The sequence below is a fragment of the Gorilla gorilla genome, chromosome 15, assembly GCF_029281585.2.
Source record: "Gorilla gorilla gorilla isolate KB3781 chromosome 15, NHGRI_mGorGor1-v2.1_pri, whole genome shotgun sequence".
In the NCBI taxonomy this organism is placed as follows: Eukaryota; Metazoa; Chordata; class Mammalia; order Primates; family Hominidae; genus Gorilla; species Gorilla gorilla.
This window is the reverse complement of record NC_073239.2, coordinates 68613481-68630133: the sequence shown is the minus strand read 5'-3', so window position 1 is coordinate 68630133 and position 16653 is coordinate 68613481. Positions and strand designations below refer to the sequence as shown.

The 16653-nt window shown below is 38.0% G+C and overlaps 1 protein-coding gene across 14 annotated transcripts in view; it reads right to left on the bottom strand.

Moving 5' to 3' along the window:
* FRMD6 (FERM domain containing 6) overlaps positions 1 to 16653 on the bottom strand; it is a 78946-nt gene that overhangs the window by 58049 nt on the left and 4244 nt on the right. The window contains exon 1 of one of the 14 annotated variants that reach the window (XM_055361507.2): positions 14642 to 14718. The exons of 12 other annotated variants lie outside the window; for them this stretch is intronic. The gene's annotated coding sequence lies outside the window, so the exon portion shown is untranslated. Of the gene's footprint in view, positions 1 to 14641; positions 14719 to 16653 lie in introns of those variants that run through there. One more of the 14 variants, XM_055361502.2, reaches the window with a different exon arrangement.

Here is a 16653-nt window from a genome sequence, read left to right as displayed (position 1 = left end):
AAGACGAAATAGATAACCTGAATAGCCCTATATGAAGGGACTTCAAAAAGTTCATGGAAAAAATGGAATTAAAAGATAAAAATAAAGAATATAAGCTTTATTTCTCAACATAAGCTCCAAAAGGTCAAGATATTTTTATAATAATACCAGCCACCTAGTGCATCCTAAAGAACTGAGGGTCCTGGGAATTTAACCATGTCAATGCAGTCTTTTTACATTTTTAATTGAAGAAAAATGGGTGCCCTTTGAAGATTTTTAAGATTAGGAAACAAAAAGAAACCAGAAGCAGCCAAATCAGGACTGTAGGGTGAATGCCTAATGATTTCCCATCAAAACTTTCCCAAAATTGTCCTTGTGTGAAGAGAGGTATTGAGCAGGAGCATTGTTGTGGTGGCGAAAAACTCTCCAGAGAAGCTTTCCCAGGCATTTTTCTGCTAAAGATTTGACTAACTTTCTCAAAAGACTCTCATAATAAGCAGATGCTACAATTCTTTGGCTCTCCAGACAGTCAGCAAGCAAAATGCCTTGAATATCCCAAAAAACTGTTGCCCTGACCTTTGCTTTGACTGGACCACTTCCACCTCTTGGTAGCCACTGCTTTGAAAGTGCTTTGTCTTCAGGATCATACTGGTAAAGCCATGTTTCATCTCTTGTTACAATTCTTTGAAGAAATGCTTCAGGATCTTAATCCCATTTCTTTAAAATTTCCAATGAATGTTCTGCTCTTGTCTGTAGCTGATTTGGGCACAATGGTTTTGCCACCCATCTAGTGGAAAGTTTGCTCGAATTAAATTTTTCAGTTCCAATTGTGTAAGCTGAATTAACTGAGATTCCACAGTGTTGGCTATTGTTTCTGCTGTTAATTGTTGGTCTTCTTAAATTAGGGCATGAACAAGATGAATTTTTTTCCTCACAAATTGATGTGAATGGTCTGCCCCTGCAGGCTTCATCTTTAACATTTGCTAGTCTCTTCTTAAAACAAGTAAGTTATCCACCAACTGTTGATTTCTTTGGGGCACTGTCCCCATAAACTTTTTCTAAAGCACACCAATGATTTCACCATTCTTCCACCCAAGCTTCACCATAAATTTGATGTTTACTCTTGCCTCAATTTCAGCAGAATTCATGTTGCTCTGAGAGGGGTTCTTTTCAAACTGCTATCTTACCCTTTTTAGTGCCTCAAACTAGATCCTATTCAGGTATCTTACAACATGTTAGTATCAGTTTATTTCGGTGCAAAACCATTCTGAAATCCATACATAATATGCATTTTCTGTGAACTTTCTGAAGACCCCTCAGTTATTAAATGAATTGAATTTTTAGTTAAAAATTTTATGACAAAGAAAATTCTAGGCTCAGATGGCATCACTGGTAAACTCTATCAATGTTCAAATAAAAAATTAATATCAATTCTACACAAGCTTTTCCAGAAAACCAAAGAAAGGGGAATATTTCCCAACTCTTTCTATGAGGCCATCATTTCCCAAACTAGGTGACATTATAAGAAAATGTTTTAAATGACCAATATCCCTCATGAACACAGACACGAGATTCCTAAGAAAATTTGGTATACTGAATTCAGCAATATATACCAAAAGGACAACATATGATGACCACGTTGGGTTTATTCCAGGAACGCAAGATTGGTTTGATATTCAAAAATCAATGTTATTCACCATAACAGATGAAAAACTGAAATTATATGATCATTTCAATAGATGCAGAAAAACAGCTGATAAAATTTAACATATGTTCATGATAAAACATACAAACCGCCGGGAACGGTGGCCCACGCCTGTAATCCCACCATTCTGGGAGGCCGAGGCAGGTGGATCACCTGAGGTCAGGAATTCGAGACCAGCCTGGCCAACATGACGAAACCCCATCTCTACTAAAAATACAAAAAATTAGCCGGGAGTGGTGGTGTGCGCCTGCAATCCCAGCTACTCAGGAGACTGAGGCAGGAGAATCACTTGAACCCAGGAAGTGGAGGTTGCAGTGAGCCAAGATTGCGCCACTGCACTCCAGCCTAGGTGACAGATTGAGACTCCATCTCAAAGAAAAAAAAAAAAAAGACCTAACTAAATATATAAAAATGTACATTAATAGGAAGACTCAATATTGTTAAGATATTGATTCTCCCATAATTAATCTATATATTCAATGCAACTACAACCAAAGTTCAATTAGTGTTAAACATGAGTACACACAAAAACTGAAGAAATCCAAGGCTAGTTAATAGTACTGTACCAATGTCAATTTCCTGGTTTTGAAAACAGACTACAGTCGATTATCATTGGGAGACTCTGTACACTATTTTTGCAACTTCTTGTGAGTCTAAAATTATTTCAGGCCAGGTGCGGTGGCTCATGCCTTTAATCTCAGCACTCTGGGAGACTAAGGTGGGAGGAGCACTTGAGGCCAGCCTGGGCAACATAGTGAGACCCCCATCTCCACAAAAAAAATTAAAAATAAAAAATTAGCTATGTGTGGTGGTGCATGCCTGTGGTCCCAGCTACTTGGGAGGCTGAGGCAAAGGACTGCTTGAGCCCAGGAGGTCAAGGCTGCAGTGAGCCATGATCATGCACTGCACTCTAGGCTTGGCAACAGAGTGAGACTTGTCTCTAAAAAAATTAAAATTAAATTACCTCAAAATAAAGTTTTTAAAAATCCCAGGGACTTTTTTTTTGGTAAAAATTCAGAATTGGATTCTAATCTACTTCAGCCCTTATACAGAAATTACTTTGAAATGAACTACAGGCCCAAATTGAAAAGCTAAAACTCTAAAAGTCATAGAAAAGTTACAGAGGAAGATCTTTGTTGCCCTGGTTTTCTTAGGGCATTAAAAACATGAACCACAAAAATTTTGCTTTTTAATTTTGCCCTCTGAAAGTCACTTAAAAAATCACAAAGAAATCATCATAACAGAAAATACATTTTCAAAACATATTTGGAAAAATAGAAACCATATCTGATTAAAGACTTAAATCCAAAAATATATAAATATTACAACTCAATAACAATGCAACTCTTAAAAATATGGCCAAAAAAGTCACTTCACCAAAGATATACAAATAGCAAATAAGCACTTGAAATGATACTCAACATTATTAGTCATTAGGAAAATGCAAATAAAAATCGAAGTCAGATACCACTACACACCTGCCAGAATGGTTAAAGTTAAAAACACTGACAATACCAAATCTTAGTGAGAATCTGGAGCAACTAGAACTCTCAGACACGGCTGGTGGGAATGTTAAATAATACAGCCACTTTGAAAATGAATTTGACAGTTTTTAATAAACATTCATTTACTATACAACTCAGAAATGAAAAACTATGTCCCCCAAGACTTATATAATACATAAATGCTTATAGTAACTTCATTCATAACAGCTCCAAATTAGAAACAATCCAAATATCCACTAACAGGTAAATGAATAAACAAATTGTGACAACTGAATACCACCCAACAATAAAGAGGAACTACTGATATGCGCAAGAAAATGGATGAATACATCATGCTAAAGTGAAACATGCCAGATACAAAAGCATCTAGAGTGGCAGGGGAGGAGACTGACTAAAAAGGAGCTGAAGGAAACTTTTTGGCTTGACAAAAATGTTCTGTATCTTGACTGCAGTGCTGGTTACATGATGATATATACATTTGTCAAAACTCATCAAATTATCTACTTAAAATTTGTTTATTTTATTATTGCATATGATTCATCATTTAAAAAGCTGATTTTGGGCAGGCGTGGTGGCTTATGCCTGGAATCCCAGCACTTTGGGAGGCTGAAGTGGGTGGATCACTTGAGGTCAGGAGTTCGAGACCAGCCTGGCCAACACGGTGAAACCCCGTCTCTGCTAAAAAATACAAAAATTAGCCGGGTGTGGTGGTGCATGCCTGTAGTCCCAGCTACTCAGGAGGCTGAGGCAAGAGAATCACTTGAGCCCGGGAGACAGAGGTTGCAGAGAGCCAAGACTATGGCACTGCACTCTAGCCTGGGTGACAGAGGGAGACTCAGTCTCAAAACAACAAAAACACCAGCATTATTTCATTCGAGCTTCACAGCCTTCTGCATTCTAATTTAAAGATTACCAAGTTCTGGGCTGGGCATGGTGGCTCATGCCTGTAATCCCAGCACTTTGGGAGGCTAAGGCGGGCAGATCACTTGAGGCCAGGGGTTCAAGACCAGCCCGGCCATCAAGATGAAACTCTGTCTCTACTAAAAATACAAAAATTAGCCGAGCATGGTAGTGCATGCCTGTAATCCCAGCTACTCAGAAGCTGAGGCAGGAGAATCACTTGAACCCAGGAGGCGGAGGTTGCAGTGAGCCGAAATTATGCAACTGCACTCCAGCCTGGGTAAAGGAGTAGATTCTGTCTCAATAAATAAGTAAGTTCTAAAGAGTAAATCAAGCAACCGTCCTTAGTATCTTACCCTTAAATGTATAATATGTAATCATTTCAAAACACCTTTACTTTCATTTCCCTTTCCTAACCAGTTCTATAAATTAATAGAGTATTTTTCAGGGTAACAGCTGCTCTGAACAAATGACTGATAATGGGAATTAATTTAGACCCTGTATCTATAATATACTGATTAAAAATTTCCTGAAAATTTACTCATCAGCAACATGAGCCTAGTTCAAGAATATGTAAGGCAGTAATTAAAGCAAATGTTGTTTTATAAGTTAGATAACTTCAATTAGCTTTCCCTGCTAGGTTTTACTCTACAACTTATATTTCATGGAAATTTCTCTTTACATTTCTCTAGGCACCTGTAGAAGCAAATAATTTAGTCAATTACAAACCATTAGCTCTCAACATCCTCTTTCACAGATTTAAAATGAATGAAGGTTCAGAAAATCAGTATTTGAGTTTTAAAAGATTTTAAAGATTTAATTAGAATTTATTTTAAATTCTAGATGAGATAACATTTATTAAAAACTGTTCCGGATTTTAATTTCCTTAAATATCCTTAATATTACACTTGAAAATCTTGGGTTTCTCTGAAGTAAAACCCTTAAACATGTCAATTTCTCTGAATCTCCTTCTATAATTGTAAGTAACGTGAGTTCCTCAAAAGAGATTTCAGAAATGGCACCACTGCAGCTGACCTTTGTTTCAGTGTGTCACTAAACTATGCAAAAAATTAACTTTACCACTATATTTAGATGGGCTAAGTATAGAATTCTATTTTCTTTGGAAGAAAATACATAAAACATTTCTGATTGTTGTGATAAAACATACGCAACCACACAAAATTCCACTCTATATTTTGGGTCACACATGTCAGTAAATTCACTGCTGAGTTTTTTTCAGGATACCATATTACTTCATTCTTCCGACCAATAAAGTATTAATTTTTCAGTTATGGGCTTGCAAGTATTAAATAAAGGTGCTATCCACTAGTAACTGTTGGGGGATTACTAAGTTTATTTTTTATATCCTATTTCTGAAAGCCATGAGAAAATTCCTCATTACAAATACCTTTGAAATAATTATAGTTTCATAAAATAAAAGTTGTTTTTGTAAGCTACTTACATCTGATTTTTTTTTTTTTTCTTTGAGACAGGATCTTGCTCTGTCACCCAGGCTAGACAGGCTGGAGTACAATGGCATGATCACAGCTCACTGCAGCCTTGACCTTCCAGGCTCAAGCAATCCTCCCGCCTCAATCTCCACAGTACTGGGACCACAGGCACGCATCACCACACCCAACTAACTTTTGTATTTTTTGTAGAGACAGAGTTTCATCATGTTGCCCAAGCTGGTCTCAAACTTCGGGGCTCCAGCAAAGCGCTTGCCTCAGCCTCCTGAGGTGTTGGGAATACAGGTGTGAGCCACTGTGCCAGGCTAATATCTGAAATTTCTAGCCTAATTTCCCATTTGTCCTTTGTTTACTTATTTAAACAGAGTTCAACTCAGGTACCAAACAATAAATTCTAGAGCTATAAATCATAATTTTGTTTATCACTAATGCAATGACAACAGCCAAGTTAAGTTCTCAGGGAAAAAACTTTTTAACTATTATTTTGTTACAAAATTATCTTTTTGTTTGTAAGGTTAAATTTTTACATTCCAATTACTTTACAAACTGCCATGGAATATATATGAGAAAGTTAAGGAATTCAGAATTCAGTCCTGTTGCAATTCCCACTTCAGTCCCCACTCCTAGACCAGATCAGACTGCCCTAAAGTCTCACAGCACCTCTACTTCTTAATAACACTTTTTGAAATTAAATCATTATGTACTCCATTATTTAAATCTGAATTTCCTGCTAAAAAGTAAAAGCTTCAAAAGGGAAGGTATCACAGTAATATCACAGACATACTATTTACCAAATGAATAAAAAGATAAGACATTTAAAACAGTATTAGTCATTAGGAAGAAGCATATCTAAAATAATAAAATGGCACATAGTAATGACACATTCATCTGGAAGCATCATCCATCTACATGACAGAACTAGGGAAATGGCAATAAATGAGGTGTTTAGTGAATTCATACTCAAATAGATTATATAAATGTTACTAACAAAGCTACAAAGGAAATGGTATAGTAAATTAAGAAAGCACTATTTGAGGAAGTAGATTTCACATAAGATTTTGATTACGTTCTACTTCTTCTACAGGTGTCACTATAATCAAGATTACCACCCACTGGAAGCTAAATCTAACAACAGAGAATTAGTCCATTTTCATGCTGCTGATAAAGACATACCTGAGACTCAGTAATTTATAAAAGGAAGAGGTTTATTGGACTTACAGTTCCACGTGGCTGGGGAGGCCTCACAATCATGGCAGAAGGTGAAAGGCACAACTCATATGGCGGCAGATGAGAAGAGAGCTTGTGCAGGGAAACTCCCATTTTTAAAACACTAGATCTTGTGAGACTTAATCATTATCACGAGAACAGCACGGGAAAGACACACCGCCATGATTCAATTACCTCCCACTAAGTTCCTCCCACAACACATGGGAATTCTTGGAGTTAAATTCAAGATGAGATTTGGGTGGGGACGCAGCCAAACCATAGCAAACACTTAACCCAGAAGATCTAAAATAAATTTGCTAGGTGTTAGTAAATTAAATAATCTTTGTCTTCAAGAAACTAGTACAGCTGGGGAGCTAGAAATGTGCTAAGTTCCAATGATGTGACATGAGCAACATGCAGCTCGGATGCAGCAGAAGGAGAAGCCAGAAGCAGAAACATGAGGTAGACGAAGTGTGTACGCATTAGACATGGCAATGGGAAGAACAATTTGGCTAGATTTAAGGAACTCTGAGAAAAAAAAAAAAAGTATCTAAACACAAGGTTAGCAAACTCACATGCCTACAAGGGCAGGAGCAAAGAAGTGAAGCCTGCAGGATGAAAAATGCCTACAGCAGCTTGGTCCCAATGTTGAGGACAAGAGAGTCTCTGCCAGGGACTGTGGGAGACTACAGAGCACACACCCCGTATAAAGGGGGAAGCTGTTATGTTGCTACAACAGACCTTGCCAGGCCTTCAAATTTTTCAAGAGAAGGTATAAAATGCAATTTTTTTAATGTAAAATTTCTCTATTTTTAAATGTTGGCAAATAACTATGTTAAAAGCCAAAACATGTCTGCAGCCAAACTTGTTGGTGGGCCACAGGCTTGCAACTCTGGGCTGGCATGATGAATTCCACCCTAAGAGATCTGGACTTTATTCTGTAGTCACTGACAAGTGACATAAGATTTACTTCAAAATTTGCTCAGTTTTATACCTCTGCATACTCCAGTATCTACAATGTAAAATCCTCAGCACTGTGAAATTATTCTACATTGGCCTCATGTATTTGTTCCAAGCCAATTACATTCTAATTAACTGTACTGTAACTTAACTAACTGTAGAGTAACTTACAAGTTTCAGCTGAAAAAAACATTCAAAATGATACGAATAAAACAGTGCTGGCAAAGCAGTACCTAAGAGAATGCTGACATTATATGCATATACCACAGCCCACTGGAAACACACATATAATCACCAGAGCTCCACTTCTCAAAAACCTTGTGCCCTAATCCACTGCAAAGGAAAGTCTTTGCCCTTTCCAGCATTTTCTAAATTAGCAACTTTCTAAAGACTAATACTACACTTTGGTATTACCAAACACTAAAATATATGTAACAAAGTTTTCATTCTACCAACCACTCTAAGCTTTTAACTATCCAAAAACAATACTTATGCATTAAAGGCCTATGTGTTAGCATTTTAATAAGCTTAGAGAAAGAGAAGATAATTAGTATCAGACACTTGTTGATTCATTTTGATGACAGTATTACAGACAGTTAGCAAAATTCAAAGGTAGTTCCCAGAAGAGAAAATTCTTGGTGTATAATTATAAAATACAGAACTATGAAAATTGCTTAATCACATGCTTTGAAATAACACTTCATGATGAAAGTCATCAACAAGGTATTTAAAATTTTAACGAGGCAATTTTTCTATTACTCAATTTGCTCTGGCTCTTGGGATTCACTAACCTGAGCCATCTACTCTGTAAATGATGGCTTCCAGGCCAGTGGGGCACTATGCTGTGTAGCCTAGTCAGATCAAACCTATCACCATTGCTGAAAAAGAAGCCAACTCAAAGCACATGTCTCACCTTTCAGGAAAAAGGACTGCTATGGTTTGAATGTGTCCCCCAAAAGTTCATGTGTTGGAAACTTAATCCCCGATGCAATAGCATTGGGAGGTGGGGCCTAACAAAAGGTGACTGAGTCATGAGGGTCAAGTCCTCATGAGTGGATTAACGTAGTTATCACAAGAGCAGGTTGTTATAAAAACCAGTCCAGCCCCTTGTGCTTTCTGTCTTGCCCTTGCTTCCGCATTCCACCATGGGATGACCTGGGCCAGATGCTGGTGCTGTGCTCTTGGACTTCAGGGCCCCCAAACCATAAGCTGAATGAACTTCCTTTTTTTTAAATTTAACTTTTATTTTAAATTCAAGGGTATGAGTACAGGTTTGTTGTATAGATAAACTTGTGTCATGGGGGTTTGCTGTACTGATTATTTTGTCACCCAGGTATTAAGCCTAGTACCCATTAATTATTTTTATGATCCTCTCCCTCCTCCCAACCTCCATCCTCTGGTAAGCCCCAGTGTATGTCCCCTCTATGTGTCCATGTGTCCTCATCATTAAGCTCCCACATAAGTGAGAACATGCAGTATTTCTGTTTCTGCATTAGTTTGCTGAGGATTAATGGCCTCCAGCTCCATCCATGTTACCGCAAAGGACATGATCGCATTCTTTTTTATGGCAACATAGTATTCCATGATATATATGTACCACATTTTCTTTATCCAGTCTACCACTGATAGGCATTTAGCTTGATTCTATGTCTTTGCTATTGTGAATAGTGCTGCAATGAACATATGCATGCATGTGTCTTCATAATAGAATGATTTATATTCCTTTGGGTATACACCCAGTAGGGATTGCTGAGTCTAACTGTATTTCTATTTTTAGGTCTTTGAGGAATCACCACAATGTCTTCCACAATGGTTGAACTAATTTACACTCCCACAAACAGCGTATAAGCATTCCTTTTCCTCCACAACCTTGCATCTGTTATTTTTTTAACATTTTAATAGCCATTCTGACTGGTGTGAGATGGTATCTCACTGTGGTTTTGATTTGCTTTCTCCAGTATCAATGACAAGCTTTTTTTTTTCATATGATTGTTTGCTGCGTCCATGTCTTCTTTTCAAGTGTCTGTTCACGTCATTTGCCCACATTTTAATGGATTTTTTTTCTAGTAAATTTAAGTTCCTTATAGATGCTACATATTAGACCTTTGTCAGTACATAGTTTGCAAATATTTTCTTCCATTCTGTAGGTTGTCTGTTCACTCTGTTGACAGTTTCCTTTGCTGTTTACTTTAATTAGATCCCATTTGTCCATTTTTGCCTTTGTTGCAATTGCTTTTGGTGTCTTCATCATTAAATGTTTGCCATTTTTATGTCCAGAACAGTATTGCCTAGGTTGTCTTCCAGGGTTTTTACAGTTTGGGGCTTTACATTTAAGCTTTTAATCCATTTTGAGTTAATTTTTGTATATGGTATAAGGAGGCAGTTCAATTTCAATCTTGTGCATATGGCTAGCCAATTATCCCAGCACCATTCAATGCATAGGGAATTCTTTCCTCATTGCTTGTTTTGTCAGGTTTGTCACAAATCAGACAGCTGCAGGTGAGTGGCCTTATTTCTGGGCTCTCTATTCTGTTCCACTGCTCTATGTGTCTGTTTTTGTACCAGTATCATGCTGTTTTGGTCACTGTTGCTCTAATAATTTGAAGTTGGGTACCATGTTGCCTCCAGCTTTGTTCTTTTTGCTTAGGATTGCCTTGGCTATTCAAGCTCTTTTTTTTGGTCCCATGTGAATTTTTAAACAGTTTTTTTCTAGTTCTGTAAAGAATGTCAATAGTAAACTTCCATTCTTTATGGACAGAATACCTTATGTGTGGTACTCCACTATAGTATCAAAAAACAATCTAAGACAAGGATCAATAGGTTGAATTAAAGAACACATCTTTACTAGAAATGAAAAAGTCTTTAAATAAAGTATGAGTATTTTCAAGATATAGTTCTCATCCAAAGACATTTAACAAAGAACTAAAAAACTGCGTAGAACTGTTTCTCTATTTCAAAATATACAAACTACAATCTATATACTAGAGCCCTACCCCTACCAATAATAACTAGGGAAAAGCTCAAAGGCTCCCTAACCCTGACAAAGCCTGCTGAAGATATGCACGGCCTCCAACATTCCCATTTCCAAAGTCCCACTGCACATCCTACCAGGCATATTAAAATGTACCCACATCAACACTGAATATCTGTAATATACAAAACTGAATTACAAGTAATAGTTATCTTTCATAAATTTTTTATTCTCTTTGAACCCACTCCAATAAGGTTTTCATCTCCACTTCTCCAGTGACACAGCTCTTGTCACCATCACCAATGACTCCCCAGGTTGCTAAATCCAATGAGCAACTCTCAGTCTTCACCCTGTTTGACTTCTCAGCAACATGTGAGCTAACTGATCCACTCTTCTGCTGGAGATATTTTCTTTGACTACAGGGACATTTTTCTAATTTTCTTCCTATCCTCTGCTTGCTCCTTTTTAATTTTCTTTTACTGATTCCTCCTTATCAACACAACCTCTAAAAGATGAAGCATCCAGGTTTAGCCCAAGACCATCATCACAATTAGAAAAACAACTCATAGTTCATTCTTCCATTGTGTAGATCAATAGAGTTCACGATATCTTCTAGTGATAACATTGTTACTCAAGGAATGGAGACACTTAATTGGGTTCACTATGTTGGAAAACTGTGCATAATTACTTTGGCTTAAAACACTTTCTTGGATTATGTGTGTGATTTCTTCTTCTCTCTACAAACTGTAAATACTGATATGCCCCAAGGCTTGGTCCATAAGCCTGTTTCTCTGACTACACATATTCCCCAAGTGATCTCACCCAAGTTCTGTTGGCAACTTCCAAATTTGTATCTCCAACTTAGACCTCTTCCCTAAATTCCAGATTCCTACAGCAACCAGTGATTCTATTAAAATGCAAATCAAATCCCCTCACTCCTCTGCACAAAACCTGGCTCCCCATTCCACTCACAGTCAAGTCCTGAATACGGTCCACACAAGCCAAATATGTGCTCTCCAAACATCTCTAACCTTCTCTCCCACTCCTTCTCTCCCTGCTCTCAGTGCTCCACCACTGTGGCCTTCTCCCTGTTCCTGGAACACATCAGGCATGCTTCCGCCTGATGCCTTCACTAGTCCCTCTGCTGCAACACTTTTCCCCCAGCTAGCTCTGTGTGGCTCTCTTCCTCCTTCAAGCCCTCTTCTCAGTGAAGCCTACCTTGACTATACTCCACCAAATCGCAAAGTCCCTGCCTCCCTCCCCCAGCACTCCTACTGTCCCTTAGCCTGCTCTACTTTTTCTTTTTCCAATCAGGCTTATTACCTTCCAAAATACTACAACACTTATTTTCTTATGCTGATTGCCTCCTAATAGAATATAAGGTCCACGAAGGCAGAGTTTTTTTTTTTTTTTTCCCTTTATTTTATTCACTGACATCTCTCAGACCTAGACCAGTGCTTGGCATATCCTAGGCATACATTATATTGAATGCATGAATTTAAACATTTAATAATTTTAATTTCATAGTTAACTTTTAATATTTGAGATTTTTACCAGATCTTGCACATTCTGTTGCTACTAGAAAAGCCCCTTTTCTATGGGCTTGAAGGATAGAAAAATCTCAGACTGACTTCACTAACCAGTATAAATCCAGTGGCCCCAGGAAGGCTGGGAACATTCTATGTGACCATCCTTGATTTTGGACCCTAAAACGAAAGTTCAACTTCACACTCATCTGGAAACATCTAATATCTTTTCAAACACATGTATGTTGTTCCCCCAACTAGACATGAAACACATTGACAGAAATTGCACAAAGTATTCAGCACAGTCCTGAATACTTCATAAAGACATAAAACCTGGCTTTTGATGGACTTAGTGAACATTTTTAAAGTGCTAAGTTTACTAAGCTCAAGATTTTACACGCACAATCAAAACGGGGAACTGGGTTATCTGGACTAGGTCCCCCGCCCTTTAACAAACAGATCAGAATGATACAGCACGATTCTTCTAGAGGATCCTGTACCTTTTATAGCTGAGCTTGTAATTAGGCTAGTTAGATGAAAACGTATCTTTCTAAGGTGCTTAACTGTGTCTTTTTTAAGCTTCTTTGGATGAATGTTTAAAATCTCAAACTCTGGCCCTCATAACAGAAAATCACAAATGGTTCTGACCCACGTTATATAAACTGTGCCAATGGTTAGGGGTTGGGAATGAAGAACTGCTTTATATCAATAATAGTGGCTTTCTTCAGAAGCACTCACATGAAGCCATACAGGGAACATGAGCAAAAGACATGGGCCAGTCAGTGGTACTCTTTAAAAGAACTTTGCACAACATCAGTCACCGTAAGGAGAATTTTAAAAATCTGCAGGCTGGCTTTTTTGACATATGGAAAGAAACAATTATCTAGCAGACAGAAGCTGAAGGACTGAGACGGCTGGAAATTAGAAGAGAATTAGGAAAAATAACTCGATCAATTAGTAATCAGTGCGACAGGCCAGCTGCTCCTACTGCAGCAACACAGACTTGCCAGTATCTGTAACTGAGAAATACTAGGTTTTGTTGCCTGCTTAATGCCATCAAAAAACAAAGTTAAATCTCATGAAATGCTTATAAATGAAGGCTTGGGAACCTCCAATAAAACTATAAGTCCTTTTATACATCATTTCTTTTTGTCTTAAGCAGCAATAGCTAACATCACGTAAGACGTTTATTATATATCAAAGACCATGCCATTTGTTTTACACATACCATTTCACTTAAAAATAAGAACAATCCTGTGGGATAGCTATTATAATTATCTCCCACCTTACTGATGAGGAAAAAGAGGTGTAGAGAGTTAAGTAACTTCCCTAAGGTTACACATGGGAGAATACTGGAGTCTGGATTTGGGCCGCAGGGAACTGATCTCGAAGACCTCATTCCTATCATTATATTTTACTATCCCTCTTCCATGCTGTCTTCAATACGGATTACTCTATTCTGTAGTAATTTCATGAGCAACTTGTCAGAGCTGTGGCCCTATGGTCAGCATATTTTTTATTTGTTAACATTACATATGCTAAATTTTTGCTGTGATAAGCAGTATCTTATTCGGGTAGGATATATAGATACCACATATTTATAAAATTCTCTAATTTTACCTTCTCTTCACCTTTTTAATGAGCTTAAGCTGAAGCTCTGAGTCTTTTCTTAAATAATAAAACTGTCCTTTATTCTTTAGGGAAACATAAAAGAAAATGTATACATGAATAGTTTTCCTTTGCAAGCACTTTGTTTTATCTGTTAGATCTCTCAGTGAAATTATCATCTTATGTTTTACAATAAGTACTTCCTGGAGACTGCCACAGATTTTAGCGGTTCAGAATTTCACTGCTGCTCTCAGTAGACAAAGACTGGATGTTTCCAGGGATCTTTAAGAAACGATAACTGGATGGGGGTGGAAGGAAGACACAAAAAGGGAGAAAAGAGGGAGAAGCATAAAGGCAGGAGGAGTCCAAAAAATGAATTTTTGAAACATTTTCTTAAGGATGAATTATTCCGAAAATATTGACAAAGCAGTCCTTTGAAATTAGGGTCCATCCTAGATCATTTATGGATCAACAAGAGTGAATCAAGAGGGACCTCAAGAGATCTCCTACTTGATACTTACAACCCAAAGTCTCATTAGGAAGCCCTAGGAGAGAGAGAGAGAGAGAAAAGGGAAAAGGCAAGCCCCAACAGAGCTCTGTATGGAGGGCAGAGGTACAGCAGGCTGAATGAAGAAAAATTCTGCCTCACTGGACTACAGATCCATTTTCTCTGGGCAGATCTGAGTCTATCTGAACAGAGCCATAGAATACCTTTGCATGAATCAGAAAAGGGCACCCATCCTCCAGGCAGTGAGCCCCCCGATTGACTCGCTGCTTGGACTGCATAGTAGGGAGCTGGTTTTCAGACCCACCTTGCATGGCAAAACCTGCACAGCTACAGTTGGTAGCCCTGATCTTGCCTTCTCTCTCTCCAACAAGCATGTGGCACTAGAGGAGACAAGATTGAGAGTCAGAGCAGCTTCTACTATTGGCGCTGTCATCAGCTGTGAGACTTTGTATGAATCATTCAACCTCTTGAGGCCGCAGCGCCTCCATCTCTGAAAAATGATGGGGCTGGCTAGATGTCACCTAAGGCCTCCTTCCTCTTACCAATTCTCAATTGAAATCTGGTCATATCTAGCTGGTATATTCCAAACTATATCCTTAGGATACAGTGGCTGAGTTGAACCTTTACAGTTTTCTTAAGATTGCTTTTTTTCCTCTCACATCTTACCTCTAACGTTACTTTTTCTCTTTTAATCTTAAGACAATACTCTGCTTTCAACCCCAAAGTGCTCAACATTTTTTAGAGCCATCAAAAGGTCACCTACCATGTACTGTCCTCAAACTACCCAAATATCCACCAACAAAATGGATAAAGAAACTGGGCATATTCATTCACAGAAATAACAGAAAAAAGACCTATTGAGACCTACATCAATTTGGATATATCACATGACATTATGCTGAGCTAAAGATGACCAAAAAACGTGTATTTTATTGCATTTAAATGCAGTCCAAAAACAGTTTAAAACTAACCATGACAATAAAAGTCAGCATAATAGTTATCCTGGGGGCAAAGTTGATGACTGTAAAGAGAGGCTGGTAATGTTCTGTTTCTTGATTTGGATGCTAGTTGCCCAAATGTGATCATTTTGTGCTGTACACTCCTGATCTGTGCATTTGTCTGGTTGTGTATAATTCAGTAACAAGTTCAAAGAAATAAAGCTACAGGGACCAAAAAAAAAAAGTCATCTACTGAAACTGTACACACAAGTGCTACTACCTGTGGGGAGAAAATTAATTACATTTTATTTAACCCAATCAGAGAGAAAAATCATCTGAAAAGCTAAGTGAGAAACTTCATTATATTTCCTAAAATATGCATCAAGAAATTGCTTAATTTTTTAAAATGATTTCCTCCCTCACATGAAACTGTGGCTATAAATTAATTCAAAATATTGTTTTTCCCTCTGTCTTCATATATCAGTAAAACATTATTGCTCAAAGTTGTATAAAACATGTACAAAGATAATGTTGTTGGAAAACATCTGAAAACACCCCCAAGAGGATCCATTTGGAATACTGAGAGTATAAATAGATATTTTTGGTCAGAATTATCCCAATTATCAGCACATTAATGCACTGACCTGGATAATGACCAAATCTCTACCTAGTTTCTTGACACATCAATTTAACTCTGCTAAGTTAAGACCATACAGCTGGGGAAAGACATTCAAGAAAATGCCATGCTAGCCAGGCGCGGTGGCTCAAGCCTGTGATCTCAGCACTTTGGGAGGCTGAGGCGGGCAGATCACGAGGTCAGGAGTTTGAGACCAGCCTGGCCAACATGGTGAAACCCCATCTCTACTAAAAATACAAAAATTAGATGGGCGTGGTGGCAGGCACCTATAATCCCAGCTACTCGGGAGGCTGAGGCAGGAGAATCATTTGGACCCGTGAGGTGGAGGTTGCAGTGAGCTGAGATCAGGCCATTGCACTCCAGCCTGGGCGACAGGGCGAGACTCCGTCTCAAAAAAAAAAAAGAAAGAAAAGAAAATGCTATGCTACAGACCACTCCAAGGAAGCTCCAGGAAAACACTGCCTTCTCCTTGGGACTGTATTTGGTTCATCTGCAAATTTGTTTCAGCACATTTTTCTCTTCTTGACTTGAAGCAATACAATCAGCTGAGAGATCAATGATTTCTTTCCCCTTCTCAGTGTTCTGTAATTCATCTTTGATCAATATGGTATATATACTGCATGACTGCTCTGTTCCATTTGATATATACAAAAAGTGATCGTACACAAACTTGCATCAGAAGTAATTACATCACTAAATCGCATAAAGTAATGAGAAGCACAGATTGCTTGTTTCTACCTA